The sequence below is a fragment of the Mercenaria mercenaria genome, chromosome 7, assembly GCF_021730395.1.
Source record: "Mercenaria mercenaria strain notata chromosome 7, MADL_Memer_1, whole genome shotgun sequence".
Taxonomy (NCBI): domain Eukaryota; kingdom Metazoa; phylum Mollusca; class Bivalvia; order Venerida; family Veneridae; genus Mercenaria; species Mercenaria mercenaria.
This window is the reverse complement of record NC_069367.1, coordinates 53,284,112-53,307,380: the sequence shown is the minus strand read 5'-3', so window position 1 is coordinate 53,307,380 and position 23,269 is coordinate 53,284,112. Positions and strand designations below refer to the sequence as shown.

General features: G+C 33.1%; 1 long non-coding RNA gene across 1 annotated transcript; it reads left to right on the top strand.

The window, feature by feature from the left end:
- Nucleotides 1–5,912: 5,912 nt before the first annotated feature.
- On the top strand, nt 5,913–7,804 carry LOC128558812 (uncharacterized). Its single transcript, XR_008371941.1, has 3 exons — nt 5,913–6,151; nt 6,764–6,978; nt 7,404–7,804. It is a non-coding gene; the product is annotated as an uncharacterized LOC128558812 (long non-coding RNA).
- The last annotated feature ends 15,465 nt before the right edge of the window (nt 7,805–23,269 follow it).

The following is a 23,269-nucleotide window of genomic DNA, read 5'->3' as shown; positions in this document are numbered from 1 at the left end:
TTATAAGGATCTGTCTGCTTTTTAGCTTCACGTTCTATGTCCCCTATTTATTTAGTTTAGTGTTTTCTGTGCTTGAAATATTTACAAAAATGAATAAAGCTGTATATATGTAAGGTTAAGGAAACACATGCAATAAGTGTCAAATATTTATGTAAAAATTTATTTGCTGACACCCTGTACGTAGTTTTTTTTCAATTTTAAACACTTTCCCACCCGTGACCAAGTGCCATTTTTGCAGCATACGTATATAATAATTATTTACAAAGGCATGTGAACTATTTTGTTGCGTCACTGGTAGGAAAGATGTTTAAAACGTAAAAATGATTTATGTTCATATTTTAATAGAAAAGAGAATGAGAAATGTCTACAAAGTCTTCTTTTTTGTTCATAAACTTGTAAAATGAAGTCGCATTTATCAAGAAATGGTCTTCAATTATCATAACTATGCAATTTCAGAAGTCTATCTCTATGTCACGTTTTCCTTAATCGGATAGGCAATCTGAATAGGAAAATGTCCGAGGTCCTTTGCCATTTATTTTGAAATTTTACGAAACAAAACAAAATGATAAAATTCCCAACTATGACATTTCACTTATCAAAAAAGAAATAGTGGCAGCCATCTTTGCTTTGTAGGATCTTAGTTTTGTAACATCACATCGAAGCGGGGATATATCTTTAGGATAAGACAGGCTTGAAGAAATTAATTGCTGAGGAATAACACATTAAGCCATGTAATTGTTTAACACGGTAGGCCTTTAGGCATTAGGTACCATAGGATATGTGTAATAAAATTCTTGAAAAAGTCCCGAGGTGATTAAACAACTACTTTTTGGCTTTTTGTTTCATTTGCCTTGGCTTAAAAAGGACTGCTCTTTGTTAAGTGACATAAATAAAAGTCTTGCTAAGACAGGCATCAAACATTTTCCATTTAATGTGAAAAATTAAAACCTATCAAATAACTGATTTGTGAAATGGGAGTAATTTTATTTATTGTTTTTTCGGAACCTTTGTAAGGAAAGGGAAATATTTATTAGTTAGTCTTCAGCCAGCCAAACTCACTGTAGTTACGTTCATACAAATATGGCATTTGTTTAGCTACATGTAAGCTTGGAACATATTCCTGTTGTCGTATTGATAGAAGTAAAATTGATCAAAAATCTTTTTTTTCATTTAAAACTTTAAGTAAACTAATAACCTGATTTCTATACAGTATTGATTGAGAAAACAATAATTTTCATCGAAACACTGTCTAAACTGCTATCCAAGCAACAGAGACAAAGTCGAAAAAATAGGTATACTGTACATTATACTTTGGATGAATCTGCTATAATTTTTGTATATTTGATATGTGTTGCTATTTCGTTTTAAACAATTTGAAATTTGTTGTGTACTTCTGGAAGCACAAACATTTAATTGCCGCTTTTCATATTGTGTATATATTTTGAACATTTACTCGTCGAAATACGATTTTCCTCTGACACTGATAAAACAACAACGTTATTTCCTCGATTTCCCCGAGGAAGATAAAAATGTCATTTGTGACATCAAATTTGTATTACAGAAAGAAATTATCTATATACAACAGATTGTGGAATAGGACGATAATCTCTGAGGTAAAAAATAGAGAGTAAGGTACCATTAGATTTGTATAAATATGTCCGACTCAAGTCAGTAATTAAACTACTATTTTTGACTTTATATTTCATGTTAAGATATTATTACATTATAGGCGGAATTCATTTCACATGTACCATTTTCACTCACTCCTTTTTGAGCCTGCAGGTCCAAACGTAGCCAAAACAATTTCTTCAATAACACAAGAGCGAAAACAAGAACATAAATTGTATGTTTCTTTGCTTGTCGTTCGGTCTCTCCTATTTTCCTAAAAATCCACAAATATATTTATTATTTCATTCGCAATCTCTTTATTTTCCTAAAAAGATCAAATGAACAACTTTTCAGTTAGTTGTGGCATGAAATGAAAAAAGGGATAATCAGGAGGCCTAGCTCTAGGTGTTCTTTCTCGTAATTACATGTAATAAAGGAGTTCTATTGTATAACGCGTGGATTTATTAGAACACCTGTGCACAAAATGCTCAGAGTAAGCTACTGTGATCACGCATCGTCCGCCGTCCGTCTTTCTCACCATCCATCGAACGCTGTCTCCTCTGAAACAGTTCGTTGAATATTTATACATAAGATACAATTCATCTCCCAATTGGTTGGTTGCTAAAAGGAGCAAGCTTTTGAGATTGTTTATAGTGCATGCTTTGTCTACAAACATAACCATGATATCTGCATTTTACACACTTTTTAAACTGCACAAATTGATATTAATCGACATTGATTGAGTTCCCTAAATTACCAACGCATTGGGAAAAAGATAATAATTAAACATTGGTTTTGAAAAGTACTTAGTAAGAAATTGTGCAAAAAGTAGAATGCAAATAAACTTGTATAGATTAGTGTACTGTTACTTTTCTTTGACCAGCTCATATGTACAGGCATTGTGGGTAATCAAAGATGGCGGTTTGAAATTTTCAGTGGGACAAAGGATTTAAATATTTTGGTGAAGAGACCTGTTTAGATTTGTTAAAACCTGGTTTGGATAGTTTGAAATATGGATAATAACTGTTCTAATTCAATTGGAAGTGCTTTTGGTTCAGTGCATGGACAGTATGTTGGCAAATTCGGCCCTCTATCGGAGGATTATCAGCCTGCACGACGATCAAAGAGAGTTCGCCATTCAACTGGTCACTCAACAGGTCAGTCATCACCTTACAGTAAACAGACATTACATCCAACAATGTATAATACGAGTAGTTTCAACCTTGATGAAGCTAAACAGCTACCACCTGACGAAAAATTAAATATGATTCTCGAGTCCATGTCGAACTTTGGTTTACTGAAATTGAGAATTGATAACATAGAAGCTCAAAAGTATGTTAATTGTGCAACGTACGAAGTCACAGAGGAACGTATCAGATTATTAGAATATAAAACCCTTGAACTTGAGGCCCGTAACAGGGAGTGTAATTTGATTATATCTGGTGTACCAGAGAAGAGAGATGAAGACTGTATCTTATCTGTACAAGAAATTCTTGACAAACATTTGAAAATTCCATACAGTGTCCGCATCTTGCTTGCTCATCGGCTTGGCCGCATATTCATACCAGGTCTAGAGCCCCGCACCTAGAACCTAAACAACAGCCGAAACACCGAAGTATTTTTGTAACATTTGGAAATGTCGCCGATGTTGACATTCTAATGGCAAATGCATTTAAACTAAAGGTCTCAAAAGTAGGATTCTCAAGAGATTACTCTCGCGAGATAAGTGACGCTCGGAGAGCACTATGGTCGGACTACAAAACTAATAGAGACAAATACGGGGCCAAAAATGTACATTTAAAATTCCCTGCATCCTTGCATGTTAACAAGTGGGTAGTGAAAGACATGTTTCCGGATTGGCATAAAATACTGAGGGGACAAAGGGACTCTGACTCGTCCAAACGTATCTCAGAGGCTGTAAAATTGAAATATAACTCTATGCAAAAAGTGTTCAGCCAACAGTTTCAACAGCAAGATGACGACTCATCGTTGTCCGATGCCATGGACCTCGAAAACGAAATAATGGAAGAGGCAACCCGTAAAACCCGTAGCGAAGATGCTACCTCGAGCGGCGACAACGCCCCTTTTACTGCGGGGACGATGTCGCCGCCCGAGGGTGTTACTTTTTCAGCCCCAACATGTCCCGAGAAGCCGCAGCAGAACCGGAACGCTGATGACCAACCTACTTCACCACGCGGCAAACAGCCAGCAAAGCAGAAGACCGGACAAAACGTAAATACCAGACGTCGCGAAGCTTCTTTACCTAGGTACCTGGTGGAAGAAGAAAGTCAATATGCCACCGAAATATCGCGCGCTTTGGACAGCGAAACCCCATTAGAGTCACACCACCAGCCCCCAGATAAAAATGTTTAGTACCGGCCGGGGATAGTTCCACCACTTACTAACTCCGCTAGTGATATTGGTGAAAATAACTATTCTAGTGATGTTACACCCTGTGTATATAATGCCCCACATTGTGTTCCCGTTGGAAATCAAAATATAACATATGTGTGTAAAAAATGTATTTTTTTTACCAAGTACATCGACAAAATTATCGTGTGAGCACGTTGACATAACTCCTGTGCGCTCGAAAATCGATCATGAAAACACAACAGTGCAAACGTATCTCTGTGAAAAATGCTTAACAGTATGTCATTCATCAACGGATTTGTCTTGTTAACATGTCTGCAAAAATGACCAACGCTCAACGGATAACACCGGCTTTACCCGTGAACATTCCAACACAGTGACTGACGATTTTATGTTTAATCAGAAAACTACCTGAATTGGCGATTCTTTGTGTACTGATGATGAAAACGTTCATATTTCGGATAAAACGACGCTGTCAAATAAATTAAACATCGGCAGTTTAAATGTATGTGGTCTTAAGACACGCATCAAATATCCTGACTTTATCACTCTTTTAAATGCATATGATATTTTATGTGTACAAGAAACTAGGCTGGACATATTTGATATTATAGATGTGCCAGGGTTTACATTTTATTCAAAACCCAGAAAGGAAAATTACCTTAGAAAATCTGGTGGTATAGCTTTTTTTGTAAAAAGCACCATCATTGATCAAATAGAGGTTTTAGACTCAATAAATGAATATGTATATTGGATAAAGATTAAAAAAACGCTCCTGAAAAATATTGACAAAGATGTTGTTATTGGCAGCGTATATATACCGCCAGAGCAATCACGCTTTTTTAGTCAAGATGAACTTTTTGAATTTCAAAGAGAAGTTTCTAAAATGAATTGTGACTTTAAACATGTCCTGGTAATCGGAGACTTTAACGGGCATACCTCTGACAAGCCTGATTATGTCTTATTAGATGACTTTATTGCAAAACAGTTAGATTTAAATGATACCTTTTTGAATCAAATGAATATGTCTGAGTTACTTTCAACTTTGAATATCCCATTGTACAGAGTTTCTGGAGACAAAAAGTTTAATGCCGTTGGCAATATTATACTCGACATGTGCAAAAATAATAATATGTTAATTGTTAACGGAAGAATAGGTAGCGATAAAACTGAAGGTCATTTTACCTTCAGAAATACATCTGTAATTGACTATGTTATATGTACAATTCCTTTTTTTGAATATCTATCTAATTTTGATAGAAAGGAGGTCGACCCGATTTTTTCGGATGGCCACTCCCTACTTTCTCTCTCTATTGATAGCAATGTAATATTAAAAAGATGTGGTTATATTAGTCAGAATGAAGTGGAACAAATTAATAATAATCAGTATCAAAATTGCAAACCACCAAAATGGCAAAACTCGCTCGAACCAACTTTTATTGAAAATCTCGACCATAATAGCATTGCTGAAATAAATAATACTTTGACTTCTATTAAGGCATGCGATGTGACTAAGTCTACAGTAAACGCAATTTCAGAAAAAAATCGCTAGTCTGTTTAATCAAGCGGCTTTCGATACCTTTCCTACACCCTTTAACTCTTACTATAAAACTTGTAATAGTAAATCGAAAACTAATAGACCATGGTTTGGGCCTCACTGTGAAAAAGCAAGACGTAAATATCACTCAGCCCGCAAGAAATATAATCTACATAAAATGACCTATATAAACAAGTACTTGCGAGAGCTAGCAAATTTTACAAGCAAACAATGAACACGTATATAAGGCAACATAAATTTAGTGACGAACGAAAATTACGTTAAATCAGTACAAATAAACCACGTGATTATTGGAAAATTTTGAATAGCGTAAAACAGCAGTCGTCTCATCCAATGCCCGAAAATAAAACTTTCTATGAACATTTTAGAAACATAAACATACAAACAGAAACTGAAGAACAAACTCCATCCGACTTTCATTTCGATTCAGATGATACAAATGAATTATTAAATGGACCAATATGTGAAATTGAAATACATAAGGCCATTCTTAAATTAAACAGCGGCAAAGCTGCTTCGCCGCAAGATTATATACAGGGGTGGTATAGTACGTCATCAACAGGTGCGCGCAACACTTCCCGATGCGGCTTTTTTGTGTCAAAACATCTCGATTCGGTGAGTAAACTTGCGATTATTACATTGATATCTAATAGATTCGGAAATGACATATAGTCTAAAGTACCCGCACATGCGTCTAGTTCATCATATACGTTTGCATTTTTCAAGAAAGCCTTCCGTTTAAGAGAACATTCGTGCACAATGCACTTCATGGAAACACTTCCCCATTCACCACACCATTTTATGTCGCATTACAAGAGTTTACATGTATTTCGGATAAATCCAAGCATTGACGGGTGTTCTTTTATGGTAAACAGATGTCAGTAATACATTGATTAGTCATTGGAATCTAAATTTCCGAAAAATCAGTAAACTAAAATTTCGCCTTCCCGGTTCACCAACTGAATTGATGTCCTTCCCGGCTCACCAATTTCCAGCATGACTAACATCGGGCTGGTGCTCATGTAAATGTGATCACGCTTGCCTGGAAGTTCTGTTAATTGGAATAACTAATTGTTAGAGTGCTTGCAATAGATGGTCCGTAAACTTCATTTTAGCATTTGAAGAAAATATTAAAAGAATGAGGCATATCTTGAACATATGTTGTATACTATAAACGTGCCTATGTATGATATATGTTCTATCATGTCCTTATATTTGTTATTTTAGGTACATGAAAGATGAAAAAGGAAACAAAACTTCTAGTCTGCATCAATGGTATTGTCAATATATGTTAAAAAGGATTGCTGAGTGATTGGCATGCAAGACATAATTGACGTATTATATTTTCCAAAAGCTGTACGACATAATATTTGAGAAGTGGAGAACATCCTCTAACGGAATTACCCCAGACAAGGATTTCAACACTCGGTTGCTGTTTGAAGGTATGGATATAAATAACTGATTTAATTTCAATAATTTTACAGTAGATAAACCTTAATCAGAGTTATAGTTAGATAGGCACTTCAACAGATGATAATATAAATATAAATAGAAAGTATTTTGGAAACCATTAGTTAACTTGTTACTCTAATTATTTTTTCATGATAACTATATATGGCGTATCATCGAAAGTAGTCGAGTATGATGGCTTTGATTCCGAACTTGAGTTCAAGGCAAGACCCGATGAGACAAATAAGAATATGCATTGATAATATGCTAAGTAAAGCAAAATTATACAGTTAAATTATTATCATGTGCTGTTTTGTAAAGGAGCAACCTTTTAATATATTTTTAAAGGTATAAAGTCGCATCAATGCAGTTTAGTTTTTAATGATATGCTACTATTTAATTTTGTTTAACGTTTCAGGGGCCACGTGTTCATCACAATTGCTCGGGAAAAATGAGAAATTACTGTATCGCGTCAACGAAATGTTCTTATTAATTTTAGATGTGCGCAGGGAAAGAACAAGAGTGACTGCAACCGAATTATAATTACCACTTAGTACAATGGGACATCGATTGAATCTACACTAGAAAGCGGTTCAGGATTTAAAATTTGACTAATGTTCAGATTTTGCTTGCAAATGTTAGTGCACCCAATTACATATTAAAACTCGAAGTGAGCTTGAACAGTGGTAGGACAATTTTACTTGCAATGTAAATTATTTCATTTTTCTTAAACTGTTTAGTTGTTGAAAATGTTGTTGTATAAAAGATTATTTAAAGTAGGAAATTTTACTGTTTTTTTATTTAAACCCTTACACAGTGGAAGCCATTGTGACATAAACATACGCACATACACTTTCAAGACATAGCAACATTTTCCTTGTTATCAGCTAATGTAATATATATACACACAAATCAACGAAAGTAGACTTATTACTTGATTTTAGCAATTCTAAATTTTATACACACATATACGAGTATAATGATGATTCATTAACTTTGGACGTAATTCTTTATAACTCAACATTTAAAACAAATGAAATTCACCTTAAGTTTCATTAAGATCGCATTTCTGACAAATTCGTTCCACATTGTATGCCTTAATTTTCTTCGATCAAGAAGTAGTGTATATCTCTATGTCACATATTCTCAACAATTGGTATTATTCAGACACGACAGGGAACCCTAAAATAATTACAAAACTTTTGTGGTAATTTTAGTGTAAAAGAAAAACGATAAAAGATAATTGATAATTTATTATCACATATTCTAAAACGCACAATACCCTCAACAACATGGTTATTATGAAATTAAAGGTGTTTTATTTTAAATGGCCGTTTGTTTTCATCCACATTCTGAATAGACGACAGCAGCTTTCTGTGGAAAAAATGTCAAAGAATATGTCAACATCTACAGAGGAAGGAATTACACGGAAAAGAAATCTCTGAATGTTATTGATAAGTTACCGTTAAAACCAATTATTGCCATGATATACACCATGTACATGTTTACTAATTATGAAAATTATAAAAAGGTTGAAGTGGAGATTCACTGCCTATACTTCAAAATCAACAAAAATCAGAATATAATAACTCTTGAAACCATTAAACTGGAAAATGTTGAGGTTTTGCGCAACTACACTAATTATAACTCAGAAATTTCATTAAAACACACAAAAATTGATAAAGTGGCAATGTAGTATAATCTGTGAACGTTTACTAACCGAAAAATAGAGATAAAAAAAATGTTTACATTGTTGTGTTTTACCCGTTATGAGCATTAGTGTCAACTACATTTCATACAAAGTTTAATACTGCTGTTGCCTTTCATCAAAATCTGTCAATTGTTATTTAGAAGAAAGGAGAAGCAGTGACAAGACTCTGTGACTTCTACACAGACAGACAAAACAAAAAATGTTTCAATAAAAAATCACAATTGTTTGAAGGGCACCATTGTCACGCAATCTCACATTAAAGCTGTTCATGGCTAAATATTGTACGGTAGTGGTCACACATAACAGTGAGCTGTTTTAAACGGTGTTTGCACATATTACCAGAACCTCAAACAACGACTACTTTCGTGGACTTCATTTCTGACTTTTTCACAAACATCCACAACAAGCAGGTATTGTTCTTTCTACAATTCTGATTTTTCTGACGTGTCATTTTATTCCCGAGAAATGCATGAATTACTATATGCAGTTTATGTTCATCTGTCTACGGATATAATACTGCTGAACCCTAAGTGTTTTACTAAGCTTCATAATTTAATTCTGATAAACAGAATATCTCAGGTATTTCTGTTGTGATCTGAAAAAGAAAGAGTAAATCTGTCATAATATAGCCCTTGAAGGTAAATTAAACAGTTTTACTGACATAAACGTTCATTGCTAAATACTAGTTTTGCTGGTATGGCAACCAAAGTACCATGCGTCAAAATAAATTGAAAGGCTACATACATATAATTAAGTCAAACACGATGCCACACGGGCGGTGAGCCGGGAAGTGCGTCGTTTTACCTGGTGAACCGGGAAGGCGAAATTTTATATTACTGATTTCTTTGAAACTACAGATTCCGGTAATTAATTAAGGTATCACTGACCTCTGATTGCCATAAAAGAACACCCGTCAAGGCATTTAGTCATTAGAAATGCATGAAAACTCTTTTTATGCGATATAATATGGTGCAGTGAATGGGGAAGTGTTTCCATGAAGTGCACTGTGCTCTAATGTTCTCTTAAACGTAAGACTTTCTTGAAAAATGCAAACGTCAGTAATAAACTAGAGACACATGCGGGTACTTTAGACTATATGTCATTTCCAAATCTATTCGTTACCAATAAAATAATCGCAAGTTTACTCACCGAATCGAGGTGTTTTGACATAAAAAAGCCGCATCGGGAAGTGTGGCGCGCACCTGTTGATGACGTACTATACCACCCCTGATATATATAATGAATATATTAAAAGTACAAAAAGATACATGACCCAAGTATACTGTAATTTATTTAATATTATTCTTGATACTGGTCAAATTCCAGACACATGGCTTATCGGTACAATCAAACCTATTTTCAAGCGGAAAGGTTCTCCGTTAGACCCAGGAAATTATAGGCCTATAACAATTTTAAGTTGCCTTGGAAAACTATTCACTTCAGTTCTAAACAATAGAATAACGAATTTTCTAAACGTTAATAACATTCTGTCTGAAAACCAGGCGGGGTTTAGGGCAAAGTACTCAACAGCTGATCACGTGTTTGCTCTTAACTTTTTGATAGAAAAACTTAGGTCCCAAAAGAAGAAACTTTTCGTATCCTACATCGATTTTTCTTCTGCTTTTGATAAAATCTGGCGCATTGGCCTTTGGAGTAAACTTATCAAAAAAAAACAAACAGGTATAAATGGAAAAATATTTCAAGTTTTGCGCAATATGTATGCCGATATAAAATCCTGTGTATCCTCAAATAATGACATTTCTGCTTTTTTCTCTAGTACATGTGGAGTTAGACAAGGGGAAAATCTTTCCCCGATTTTATTTTCTATCTATTTAAATGACCTTGAAAGTTTCTTAGCAACTCTGGAATTACGGAAGAGTATCATAACGATAGCCTGGATGTATATTTGAAACTGTTTGTACTATTATATGCAGATGACACAATTATTGTTAGTGAGGACCAAATATCATTCCAGTCTACACTGAACGACTTTTTAAAATACTGCAAAAAATGGAAACTTGAAATTAACATGAGTAAATCAAAGGTTATGATCTTTGGAACAAACAAACCTGAAAATTATATGTTTACTCTTGATGGTACACCTCTTGAAATTGTAAAAGAATACAAATATCTAGGAGTGATATTTTCGTCCTCGGGTAGTTTTCTTAGTGCAAGGAAATCGCTTGCCTCTCAGGCAAACAAAGCCATGCACGTTTTGTATAGTAGAATATTCAATCTAGACTTGCCTGTTGACCTTCAACTTAAGCTGTTTGATCAAACAATATTACCTATTTTAACATTTAATTGTGAAGTGTGGGGCTACGAAAACCTTGACATTTTAGAAAAAGTGCATACTGACTTCCTCAGAAAAATCACACATTGCAGAAAAAGCACACCCTTATATATGCTGTATGGTGAACTAGGGCGTTACCCTTTAGAAAAAACCGTTAAAACCAGAATAATAAATTTTTGGACTAAACTCTGCACTTCACAAGAAAATAAGATATCTAGACTATGTTATGATTACATGTATATGTCTGGGTTTAGTTTTAAGTGGCTCCGACACGTTAAGAGTATACTTGATAATACCGGCGACAGTGTTATATGGTTAAACCAACAACTTGTTGAAAACCGAAATCTTGATAAGTTAATTAAAAGAAATTTATTGGATCAATTTTTTTAAACTTGGTCAGGTCTACTTAACAATTCATCCAAAGGAAGAAATTATATGATGTTTAAAAACACTCCAAATTTTGAACCTTATCTTAAGGTACTATCTTGCAGTCATCGCATTACGCTTTTTCATTTTCGAACTGGCAACCACCGACTGCCGGTTGAAACTGGAAGATTGCGTCAGTCCTTTGTAGAACATGATCAACGAAAATGCATCCTATGTAATCAGAATGATATTGCCGACGAATATCATTATATGTTTAAATGCCCTTTCTTCTGTCTGGCCAGGAGAAGACTGATCCCAAGTAAATATCATAATAGACCAAATGCACTAAAATTTAATGAACTAATGAACTCAACATCACCAACTTTACTGAAAAATGTTGCTATTTTTTCTAAACGTATAATGTCTTTTTTAACAAGTGATCATATTTTAAAGGGTGCAGCTAAAGTACGGTATACCCTTCCGCTTCCGCCCTAGCAAATGAGATGCTTCTCCCCCGGCCGGTCATGTGGCAATATTACAATCTCTATTTATGTCACTTTATGGCTTTTTAATTCAGGAGAAGTCATACCATATTTTAGCTGTAGCCGGAAATTTTCCAGTACCACAAATATGTAACAAGATGTACTATGTATCAATGAATATTATACACATAGATTCTAGTATAACCCTTAGAAATAACTTACCGCAGTTGTATATTTATCCCACCATGAATAATATACATGTATATCCATTTTATTTATTTTCATTTAATTAAACAACTGTTACGACACTTATTAAAATAAAAATCACATTTAGTGAATAAACAATACAGCTCCACGTGTACACATTCACAACGCGCACAGGATTCTCACTTATTTTGACCTATGTCAACTAGACCGTAAACTCCCCCGTACATGGGGTTTTCCACTAAAATTAGTCGATAAATTCAAGGTCAGTATCACCCTTGTGAATGTGTACCGCGTTAACTGTATTGTCCGCCACATTGAAACTAGAATTATTACCTATTTAAAAATTACAAACTGTCCCCCATATATGTATTTATATATATAACTATGTAAATGTTTGTTTCAGTATTGCTATGTACATACACCCACATTTGTTAATATAATAAATCATGTTGTTCTCATGTATACATGCTGTAGAACCTGATTGTAAATAAAAGTATCTGTCTGTCTGTCTGTCATTATCCTATTGTGTAGAAATATAATGTAATCTCTTCAACGGCATTACTTCTGTAAATATTTACTAAAACAACAAAGCTAGGCGATAGCTGGTAGGTTTCTTAATTTTCTCAAGATTTCTTAATCTTTTGAGATAATCCATAATTTTGTGTGTTGGTACTTGTCACTCTTGGAACAAAGAATTCAAAATTTATGCAGATTCGGTCAGATTTATTGCGTCAACTGAGAAAAATTCCAATGAATTCGGAACTAATTTCATTTAAGTGATAGCCAAAAAATCCAAACCAGTCCAAAATGGTATGCAAAAAAAAATAGTATTGTTTTGTCGTTCTTCACAGAGGTAAGAAAGCTGCTTCTCGAAAAGGATGAAATGAAGAAGTGTTCTATTTCGAGTTTCTAGTTCGATGAGGATGGTTGTGAATTGTCATGTTATTTTCTTAGCCAATTTTATTACAAAATATATAGATAAAATATATAGATAATATCGGAAGCTGTGATTTTTTATTGATATGGTTAGTGTTCTTATTTACGATGGTATTAATTTCAGAATCCTTATAATGTCTATTTGATCGGTACATTGTCTCTTAGGTGTTAAGAGGTGCGACAAAATGCCAATAAAAGTGATATATTCAGTGTGCGTGGGAATTCGTACAACAATCCTACATCGACACGTTGCACAGCAAGGGAAATTAAAGATTGTTGTGGCTTGTATTTTCCAGGGAACAAATCGGTCACTGCAATACTTACGTAAATCAAATAATTTCTACTGCTCTTTTATTTCTATAGCACTCATAAATATTGATAATAGTGTTAAACCTAGAATATTGTCCAATTTATTTGACCTGTCAAAAAATGGACCCGGCTTTCATTATATTCTGTTCGAGCCTATATAAGATTAACATGAAAGCCGGGAACATGTTTTGACAGGTCAATTAAATAGTACAATATCATATGATAAAATGAAAAAAAAAAAAGACAAAAACCAAATGTTTGGTATTTTATACACTTAAGCTGTAATCTGATACTCGTTGGTAACTGACATATAATATCTAATGCATGACTATCACATTTCTGAAGATAGCTCACTACTTAGAAGAAGCGAGCAAATAATTACGTCCACACCATATTCGTTTATCTTAAACACAAGTGTTATGAAACGGTTCGAATTCGAACAATAATTTGTTAAAGGTAACGGACAGTCACGAAAGACGTATCTAGCGGGCAACAGAGTTCATTAACCAGTCACATGTACGACAGTGTTTTTGCTCGGATTTAACTAAGTTCTATTTGACCTCCTGTTTGAGCAGTCTACTCCTGGCGTATCTCGGCATTTTCAAGAATTGTAAGAGCCATGTTTATGGTTGTGTCATCAACATGCAAACTTATTTTAGACTTAGTCTGCTCGTGTAGATCATGTACGTATATTAAAAAAGAGTGTTTGATTACAGGCTTGAACAAGAAATATCATTATATTGTGTTTTTAAGCCTTTGAAGAATCGAAAATTCAGTTCAATTTCATTTAATTGTGCTAAACGTTAACAAGATACATTTAATTAAAATTCATGGTTTTTCAAAAGGGGTATATATACTATGAAGGTGATCTAATAAAATGCAATAAGGATGAGTGCTTGACATGCTGGACTGATTTGAAAATAAGACCTTAAGCAAGTTGTTGGAATAGAAGTCTACGGGAAAATCAGTTTAAATTATACTTTTTGTATAATTATTAAAACTAATATAACAAATGATAGTTTAATGCATGTAGGTAGCAAGATAAAAAACTCAGAATCATTACCATTTTCTTGAAAGGAATAAAAACAATAAGATGAAAACACAAATAGGTCCATTGCCTGCTCAGGCTCCCTTCCAAATTGATTTTATAAAACAGTGTACATGATTCTAAATGTTTAAAAACATTGCGTGAAACGAAAAATCACAGTGGGAAGATTTCATTGAAACTTTTCAAGACTTGTATTTTTTTCATAACATGTTCAAATCAAATGTACAGGCCTTGTAATTAGTCTTCATTTATTTGTCCATGATAAATAAAATACTACAAGTTCAAAGCATAATTAAACACGTTTGATGTTCAAACGTGGCGCTGCTATAGCTACTATTTAGAAAGTTATTAGAACTGCTACATTAATTTCTTTATGCGAATGTTGCAATGTATGCGTCATATGTTAAAAGTTTTCGAACGCGAGCCTATGCGTAATTGTTAAATACTCCGAAAATTACATTAACCCATGCCTTTCATTAAAAAATTCATGTTCTCTTTCTTTAAAACAAAACTCTGCTTATCTAGGAACTCGGTTATTCTGACTCTTTCCTCTTTCGTTAAAAACAACTATTTATCTATCTGACAGATGTGTATGAGCTTTTGTCTCATTTTCTCAAACGTAACTGATTTAATGACAATCCTGACATTCGTCCTATAAACAAAAAATAATTCCGCATGTCTCGTTCCCATAGGAACCAAACCCCTATGCATCATAACCATCTTTAAAAATACGATGTGGTAGCCAGGCAAATATTAATAAGATATGTTTTTGTTTAGCCTATAGGCGATATTAAGGTAGTTCTACACGTTTGGATCGAAATTTGTTCTACAATGTAGAATTTGATTAAACTTTATTTTTTTCAAAACTTCATAATATACCTAGGAAATTCGCAAATAAAAAAGATAGGGTCGTGTGCTTGATTTTTTGCTAGACTGGTTTGAAACATTTGGACCTCGCGCAATATTTCATAATGGGAGTCTATAAGAAAAGCATAACTTTCATTACATTTTCGCGAATAGAATTTTTCTACAATGTAGATTTTGATGAAACTTCTTACAGTTGTAAATAAACACATGGCCTATGAATTGGTAAAATAAAATGTATAGGTCCGTGTGCTTATTTTGGAGATAGTTGACCATGATTAAAGGGAATCGGACATTTCACGTTAATTTTAAGACATTATTTTGAATTCTTTAACGTGTCATATGTTTAAATATCATAGTTTGACTTTAGAAATATAGCAACAGTGCCATTGTAACAAATTTACTCACAGGTTTCGATTAATTCATAAAATGATTTTCATTTCCGTACGCCGAATCCAGGCTCTTTTCTACGTTTTCCGGATAAATAACGTTATGCCATCACTTCCGGTTTTTCAAACGTGCAAAACTACCTTAACAAGTTGATTTATTAAGACAAGACTATCGTACAAAGGTCATTGGATAAAATATGGAATATGTTTTAATAAATTGCATATATAAAGGAATACAGACTATAACACAGATTAAACCATAACGAAAACTTAAATATTCGAGTGCTGGAGATCGTGAGTTCGCTACCAGACCATGTCACACCAAAACCTTGCAGCTCCCTCGCTTGACATAAATCATTAAGACGATAGTTCTAGGACTGGTCAGTCTAGTGTCAGTATAATGTGACTTGGTGGGGTATCAAGTCACATGTCTGTGACGTGATGTTCCAATGATGCAGTAACATAAAATCGTACATTGTGCGCACTGCTACAAGAAAAACACGCGTCCGTCTTTTTCAAATTGTTGCAATTTGGTCGGCTGATATATTGTAACGTTTATTGTCAGAATACAAAATATTTCTTATTTGAACTCGGAGACTTCTGAGTTTCTTTAGTATTAATACTGGAACTAATAACATTTAGAAATTTATTGTGTTGTCTTTCATAAATTGTTTATAAAATAGAAAAGGTAGAAACTCCACAGGCCGCTCAACACGACAACATTAAAAATGTTGCAGACGCAGTTTATGTTAACATGTTAGTGCAAATGCACGCTACCGTTCACACCCTGGGTTGAGCATGAAACAAGTACTAAACTGCAGTTGAGAGACAAACGCAGATGTGTTCATGGCAGTGTAAAAATACTAAACTTATCTTTTCCATTTCATGTAGCTTCAAAACTGTTTTCAGTAATCAATATATTTGATTCTTGTTTTCATCAATTTAAACAAATATGAAAGTTTAAAGTACTTATAGCGATACTCTTCTTCTTCTTAGGTCGCGTGATTCGTTTTCATGATAACGCCATAGTATATCCTAGCTGTTCTGCGGTAATATATTCATTATTTCGGCATTATTACAGAGTATGTAATTTTCCAGACGAATGAATATACAAACATATTAAGTTTGTTGTTAACGTTGTCGTAAAAAATCACATTCCGCTTTTGCCTGGACATGCGTACATTCCAATTTTATGGTACACTACTTCCTTAAGAACCGTGCGATGGCTGTAATAGGTCTCCCTGTACATTGATTCAGTGTTGTAATATATTCTGATCCTTTTGGATCATTAAGTCAGTTCAATTTACTGTAATAGAATTCCACTTAAACCGATGCTAGGGGGTGTAATTGATATTGCACAGCTCATTACCTCTCATGTAATGACTCATTCAAAGCGGGTCTGCTATTATATCTATACTTTTACGTCTTTGAAGAAGCTATCGTATCTGAGCTATTTCATAACTGATGTAGACGTCTAGAAGATGCTATGTCAATCGTTGCATGATGCATTTTAGAAATTAATAAAACACACACAAAAGACATTTTATTATAGGATATTTATGGTGAGCTAATTAGTTCTCCGTTACACAAAAATGAACACATCTGCTCCAATCTTCCAGTTCTTACTCTTGTTAAAAAATGTTTTATTTTGAAGATCTTGTGTATTCTGTAGTGATTGAACCTATGTCAGTAAATGGATGCTTGTGTATTTAGTATTACTTAACGTAGAATTATTTTTAATATTTGAGTTTCAGTTTTAGCACTGCAAGCTTGCCAATACCATTATGAAATTCAGTACTATGCGGATGCATATCTTTGTCTACGAAGCTGTCTATAACTTGAATTGTTGTTAGTTAGGAGGATTAACTTCAGGATTCGAATTGCTTATGTAAATTTATACTCTCAGTGGCGATTCTAGCTTTGCCCATATTCTCCAGATACGATAGGACTTTTCTAGAACTGACATACGCATGTTAGGAGTTGTAATTATTAGACAGAAAGGGTAATTGTAGAATAGCTTTCATTTCCTTCCTTACTGCATATAAACTGAATTCACAATAGATGGTGTCATTAGGGGATAGTTTACTGACAAAACTGACACTGCTTAAGCATAGCAAATATATCAAAAGAAACAATTAGTCTCTGCTAACGTTGAGTATTGCATTTGCGCTCTCAGGGATAAATACAGATATCGTAATTGACTGTAGTATACTTTTATCATAAAATAGAAAAAGTGGAAACTCCACAGGTCGCTCAACACAACAAAAACGAAAATGTTGCAGGCTCAGTTTGATTGAGCCTGTTCATGGACGGTAGTGGAAATGCATGTTATCGTCCACGCCCTCTAGCCCCGGGATGAGCAGAACTCAACATTTACACATGCTAAAAGTACAAAATACAATTTAGAGACATCCGCAGATGTGTTCATACGGCGGTGCACATGGAACCTTCAATGCTACACTAGTGTGTAATTCCATGAAAAGCGGCGTATGGTCCCCAGGTAAAATAATGGATTTGCCCTAAACGAGAAAACAATGAGCAGAACTAAACAAACTGGAATTTAGAAAGGGGATCTGAGGTTATGGAGCCTGCATATCACAGGAACTGCAAAAAGACAAAATTAAAAAGCAGGCACCATATCCAAGGGGTGATTAAACAATACCCAAAGCTATAAAAGCGGGAGTATTGGAACCATCCAGGCCTAAATGTTCATGCTGAGAAACTAAACAGTACCAGTAACACGACATTAAAGTCGTGCTGAACGATCTGAGAAGATCGAAATACAACAGCCCTGATTGAATGAAAACGAGCTTACAGTAATCTATTACAATAAGCAAAACCATGCAAAATACTCTACAACAAATGTAAAATGAGTTTGGTCATAAATGCAAAGAAAGCTTAATGTAACCTCACTGACTCGACAACTGCAAAAAAAAAACAACAAAAAAACAACATACTTTGGAATAGATATCGTTTAATTTTCTTCAATACATTTTAAAAGAAATAGTATGTGGAGTTTCAAAACTGTTACATTGTGATCTATGTTTAATCTTCTTTTTCGGAGATGAATAAATGTAACTAAAATATACATTTTGTAACTTTGCAATACCATGTTCGTTCCAAAGGAGTGCCACTTATTCGATGGTGATTCAATAAATTCTATCACTAATGGTATTCTATAGAAACTCAACATATATGTACCGTTGAACTATCAATTTAATCCAGTAACAATTGACCATCAGGTCATCGATTGTTGAATTGTATACACTCATACAGTTGAAATATTTGAATGCTATAAGGGAGCGTGAAGAAACAATAGAAACCAGGGCTTACGTTAAAGCAAAGGTTTCCTTGCGGGTGTCTTTAAAAGAGATATTTGCTGAATTTTGTCGTATCCGTGGCAGTTCTGTAGTTACGTGAAGAAGACCTTCGCACTGGTTTTAGAAATATCAAGGGGTTCAAATAGCCTTCTACACAGTAAACATTGGCGATAAAACTTTGTTATATTATTTTGAGCCCAAGCGATGCATAAATAACAAGCAATGTCTTTATTAAAGTCTAGTAAGCCCAGCCCAAACATGACAAAAATGAACTAAAGGTGGCAATAAGGTTTTTTTAGATTTTATTATTTATTTACAGTTTTATTTTCAATTTCAGTGACCCCGCTTTACCAATTCCTTGAGAGTAGAATCATCATACTAGGCATATTTTGTATCACGGCTGTACAAATTGTCTATCAAAATGAAAGCCCAAGTTAAGGCATACAGCTAATGTATGACAGTACGTCTGTCCATACAAGTCAAATATTTTAGTCTTTCTTAGAACAGGAAAATGTTATTCAGACTGAGCACCAACCATATTCTCCTGCCTCTGTGATTTTTCCTATTACCCTTGTTATAGAAAATGCTCTCTGGTAAACGATATGCGGCTACATATCTACCGTAAATGTTATTATTACATACCTTAAATTATTTTCCATTGAGTTTCAATGGACCGCGATCGTGCAATATTTTTCCGTATTGACGTAGAATGTTTTCATATCGGACGTGGAATGTTTTCTTAACAGTAGTTAGAAACATGATGTTTTTGGCATTTTGACCCCACTTGACCTTTGACCCTTGGTCAGGACTGGTCAATGCCGGACAATTTAAAATCCACAGGTTTTAAACCAACTAAGAAGTTTTAAATACATATGATATAGATGAGTTTACAAAATAAAATATATTGTTTGAAAGAAAGAAGATTTACTGATAATATAAACCCCCATTATGTTATAACAAAAAATGGGAGAAAAATGATAAAAGCTACCTGTTCGTCTTGTGGGAAAATGAAAGCAAAATTTGTTAAAAGTACTATCAAAGCAGGTAATTTAGATATTCATAAAGCAATGTTACCTTTATTACCTAAAAAAGGTTTAACACTTCCAGGATATAACTATTGTGGACCAGGAAATCCTTTAGATAACGGACCTCCTGTCAACGAACTGGATGCAGTATGTATGGACCATGACTTTTGCTATGACAGTGGTGTAAAAAAGAGTACATGTGATAAGCAAATGCTTTCCAATTTAAATAACACTAAATCAAAAACATTTGGAGAAAAGATTGCAAAACATTTAGTTGTAAAACCAGCTATCAAAACGAAATACAAACTTGGGTTGGGACAAAAACGAAAGTCAAAAAACGGGAAAAGGGGGTAGAGTATACCCCCGGAATCACATGGAGTGATGAATTAGCAGAAGAATTACACAAACCAATTAAAAGGAAATTTAGGAAACGAAGAGTGATAGTTAATGATATTGATGATACTTGGTCAGCTGATTTAGTTGATATGCAAACCTTTTCAAAATATAATAAAGGAGTAAAGTACTTGTTAACCGTTATTGATATATTTAGTAAATATGCTTGGGTTATTCCATTAAAGAATAAAACTGGAGAATCTGTTACTGAAGCATTTGAAAAAATAATTTTAGAAGGACGATTACCAGTAAATTTATGGGTGGATGAAGGAAAAGAATTTTATAATAAAAAGTTGAATCATTTTTGAATAAAAATAAAATTAACATGTACCATACATTTAATGAAGGAAAGGCTGTAGTTATTGAAAGATTTAATAGAAGTTTAAAAAGAATAATGTGGAAATATTTTACAGCAAATAATACTTATACTTATTTAGATAATTTGCAGGATATGGTTGATAAATATAACAAAACAAAACATTCTAGTATAAAAATGACACCAACCGAAGCTAGTAAAAAACTTAAATAAAGGTACGGTTTACTTTAATTTATACGGTGATTTAAAGACATCAAAAAGTAAAGCAAAATTTAAAATTGGTGATCGAGTTCGCTTAAGCAAACTTAAAAGACATTTCGAAAAAGGATATACACCAAACTGGACAGAGGAAATATTTATAATTTATAAAATTAATAATACAAATCCCCAGAACATACACTATTAAAGATTTAAATGATGAAATAATTCAAGGTTCATTTTACGGACAAGAACTTTTACCTACTACACAAGAAGTTTTTAGAATTGAAAAAGTTATTAGACGAGACTATAAGAAAAACAAGCTTTAGTAAAATGGAAGGGTTTATAGCGAAAATTTAATAGTTGGGTTCCGTTTAGCGATCTTGAACAAATTTAATTTAGAAAATAAAAAGTTTAATTATATAAATGAGTAATAAAAATCTAATTTCTAATAATAATGGAATGAAACAATAGATCAATTAATTATTCACTTAACTAAACTAGCTGCTGCTTACAGAAAAGTTATAAATTTTGTGGGAGAGTAAGTACTGGATTATATATTTACAGCAGGTTGTCTTTGGTTGTTCAGCTGCATTAGCACTTGTTCCAGCTATTCCTATATTTGTAGCAGTTGCTGGCGCTGTTCCATCAGTAATTACCATATTTACTAACAGACTAAAACTTGACGACAAGAAATTTATTTTTAAAAGCACTCATCACAAAATAAAACAACTTATAACAAAAGGCATGGATTGGAAAAGTAAATAAAGAAGATCAAATAAAGTTATTCAGGATATTTTTAAAATTCTATTAGAAATGCAGAAAGAAAAAAAATTATTCAACACCTCTTGAAATGCATATGAAGGAATTTAAACTTAACGGATATAAAAGCAAAAAAGAAGAAGAGTTGTTATAAGATTATTAAAGATTATTAAAGATTTATTAAGTTTTTTCTATAAGTATTTTATATAAATGAGAAAAATTATATCAGTTGAAGGTAATATTGCATCAGGAAAAATTTACGTTTTTAGATATTATTAAAGAATATAATCCAAATTTTTTAATATAATTCCAGAACCAATTCACGAATGGCAAAATGTTATGGATCCACGTGCAACCGAAGGTTCCAGCTTCGCAAGTTATAATTCATATAATCTTTTTGAACTTGCTGCTCAAGAACCTTCCAAATATTTATTTCCTTTTCAGCTAAGAACTTTAAACAGTCATATAAAAATGTAATCTTCTGCTAAACAGTTTGATGGTGTTTCTGTTCTTGAACGTTGTTATTTAACTAACAGTAACGTTTTTACAAAACAACATCACGACAACGGTGTTATAAATGACCCCGAGTGGGCAGTATACAATCTTTTCTTAACTGATCATATTATAAAACCATACGGAAAAAACCCAATTGATGGATTTGTTTATGTTAAAACCGACCCAGAAATATGTTTTTAAAGACTTCAAAAAAGAAACAGAACGGAAGAAAACAAAGTTGGTTTAGATTATTTAGAAAAACTACACAAATTACACGAAGAATGGTTAAACAGAATGTCTCAAGAAGGTATTAAAATTTTAACAGTTGATAACAATTTAGAAAAAACGACTTTAAAATCTTATTCAAAAGATATAGATAATATAAACACATTTCTCAAATCAATATAATTTCATTAGGTGCGTTTTTAAAGATTTTTTCTATAAGTATATTATATATAGATGGTTAATAGAAAGGTAGATAGAATGATTATGCCAAAATTATCTAGCACTTTAGGAGAAATAATGAATCCAGACAAAAATTCATATAAGAAAGTTCTTAAAAGAAGAAATGTTATTAAATCAAAACTTAATCAAATAGTTAGCGATGAATATAAAAACCATGTCATTGATAAATTACAAAATGTTATAGATCCTTATCTTTTAAAAAATAATTTATTTGAATGGAACTGTGGTTGTCTATTAACTGAAGAAGAAAATGCTGAAAGATTATGTGATTGTCCCAGACTAAATAATATTAGAAACAACCCTAAAAAAGTTATTGTAACCGACTGTGATACTAATGAAGAAAAAAACATAAAAAGCAATTATGCAGCGTCTAAAGACCTTGGTATTAATTCGGGGTTTAATAACAATGTGCTGCAAAGGAGAAAACGAGTAAAATGTGGAATATCAAAAACTAATGGAAAAAGATATAAGTTTAAATATTTAAATTCTTTTTAAAGATATTTAAAACTTTATTTATTTTATTATTTTTTTAAGTATTTTTTTAATTATTTTTTAATCCTTTTTTGCTTAACGAATTTCATTTTCTAAATATAATATATAGATGGAAATCGAGAGATCTACAAAACAATATTATAAGAAATTTGAAATTGAAATTACATATAGACAAGATCCAAAGAATCAATTATATTTAACTATAAACGACTC